Here is a 2,500-nt window from a genome sequence, read left to right on the forward strand (position 1 = left end):
AGGGGGTATGGAAAAGGGGAGGGCAAAGGGGGGAAGAGGAGGAGATTGTATAAAAATGTTAAAAAAGAGAAAAGAATAGGGCGGTTGTGGGTCAGATGTCATGTGTCGGGACGAACCCCTCTTTAACGTACATATGTCTAGAGCGTATCCATGTTTTCGATGAAAGTTTTGGTTTACGCTGAGCTTGCGTTATTTTTACCAATATCTTCAACGTATCCGACTATTATATACGGAAATAACGGCTAGAGAATAAAATCAGGTTGAATTTGAGTCATTTAAGTGTCTGCGATGACCATAGTGGCATTTGGCGTACCTTAGGGAAAGCAAAGGATTTTTTTTTCTTTTTTCCTTTTTAACGGTAGCCTTTCGGTTTGTAATGGGACACGGGGCTTACACTCTTCTCTCTACCCTTCAAAAAAAAAAAAAAAAAAAATCTCCCATAGGTTTTCTTTTTTTTCCTTTTTTCCTTTATTATAGGATTATTATCATATTTTCCTGGAAGCTGGAACTGAGAACCGATGAAAGAGAGAACTGAAAAGGGGAAAATATGGGGATTTGGTGTTTTTTTTCCTGAAGTCTGTTGTTGTTCTTGCTCTCTCTCTCTCTCTCTCTCTCTCTCTCTCTCTCTCTCTCTCTCTATATATATATATATATATATATATATATATATATATATATATATATATATATATATTTCTCTTTCTCTCTCCTTCGTCTCTTTTACCTTTTTGTCCAACTATTTCTTTGGTAAAAATAATAATCCATTCTGCACTGAAAGAAGACTACCGTGAGTGCCTATTTATAATTTTATTTAAAAAATGTATACGTGCATAAATTAATACCTTCACACGAACACGCACACACATACACACACGCACACGCACACATTCACAAACGAGAAGTCATTGATAATTGACACATTAATTAACATTGCTGGTAAAAAATGCATTCTCTTTTTAACTGTGATAATTAACTTTCACACTCAATGCATCTTCCTTTTTTCCCCTCTTTCCTTCCTTCCTTCCTCCTTCCCATCCGCCCGTCCTGGCTTGCCCACCGACCCTTCCCTGCCCACGGTCACCCCCCCGGTCCCACGCCTGCCCATGGGGTACCCCGTTCCCACAAGATTCCGGGCAGAATAGAAACTGATAGAGTTTCCCTCCTTTTTATATGCCGGAACCCTATTTTTCTCACCGAATTTTTGCCGGTCCATTTTCCTAGGGTATGGGGAGGGGAGGAGGAGGGGGTAAGGAGAAAGGGGGGGGAGAGGGGGGAGGGTAGAGGAGAATCTCTCTTTTTTCCATGGAAAAAGTCGTTCGGGGGCATCGTCGCCGTTCAGTCGGGGTACGGTTGCGCGATGCCCAGCGCACGGACGGGCGAAGGGCGTCGGGGAGAGAGGGAGAGAGAGGAGCGCCCTGCGGAAGGTCACCTGACGAAGGAGTGGGAAGGAGAGGACTCGCTAAGGATACCGAAAGAAGATGCGGATTTTCATTTTTTCGTCTTTTGTTGAATGTTTGAGAAAAAGACTTTTTTCAGTTCATTTGAGATCGATGTTGTCATTAGGGGGAAAATATGGATGGAAAATCATTAGATGTGGAGCCAAGAAAAGGAACAAACAAAGAAAAGAAGCATTTGTGCCAACAAAGCAAACGAACAGATAGAACTATGCCGTCATTGGAATCCCAATCTATGAGAAAAACACAATAAAACACCAAAACAAAAGCGATTCAAGACAACACAACACACTCATCGAATTCCAGAATCAGAAGAAAAAAATGTAAAGAAAACCAAGACGAAAAAACACAAAAAGAGACAAAATCAGAAACAGAGAGATAGAAAACAAGAGCTGACAACATACCTGACAACATCCCTAACAACAGCATCTAGTGATGACGTCCCAGCGCCAAGGAGATGGAAGTAGCATCAGCCAACACGAGGCAGGTAAAACCCCAACAGGTGGTGTATCATTATGCAAATTTATTTTTGTTGGTGTAGGGTTCGTGGTGTTATAGAAAGGTGTTCTTTGTGCTTGGTATATGATTAGTGTCTATTATTGCCGATTTAGTTGCCACCGGAGTGAATAGTTTTTAATGTTGTGAGAATGTTGGTGTAACTTCATATAGTTATTATTATGGAGATTATTAGTATGGGCTGCCTTGTTGTTGTTGTCATTGTTACTGTTATTGTCATTATCATCATCATAATACCAATAATGAGGGTGATTAAAATAATAAAATGATAGTAATGCTAAGGTTAATCATAATTCTAGTGATAATAATGATGATGATGATGATATCAGTGTTAACATTATTGTCACCATTATCATTGCCATTATGACTATTTTTTATTATCATTGTTATTATTATCATTATCTTCGTAATGATAACAATGATAATAGTTATATCATTGTTATTATTATTATTATTATTATTATTATTATCATTATTATTATTATTATTATTATTATTGTTATCATTATTATTATCTTTGTAGTTATTAT

This window comes from Penaeus vannamei, chromosome 23 (genome assembly GCF_042767895.1).
Source record: "Penaeus vannamei isolate JL-2024 chromosome 23, ASM4276789v1, whole genome shotgun sequence".
Classification (NCBI taxonomy): Eukaryota; Metazoa; Arthropoda; class Malacostraca; order Decapoda; family Penaeidae; genus Penaeus; species Penaeus vannamei.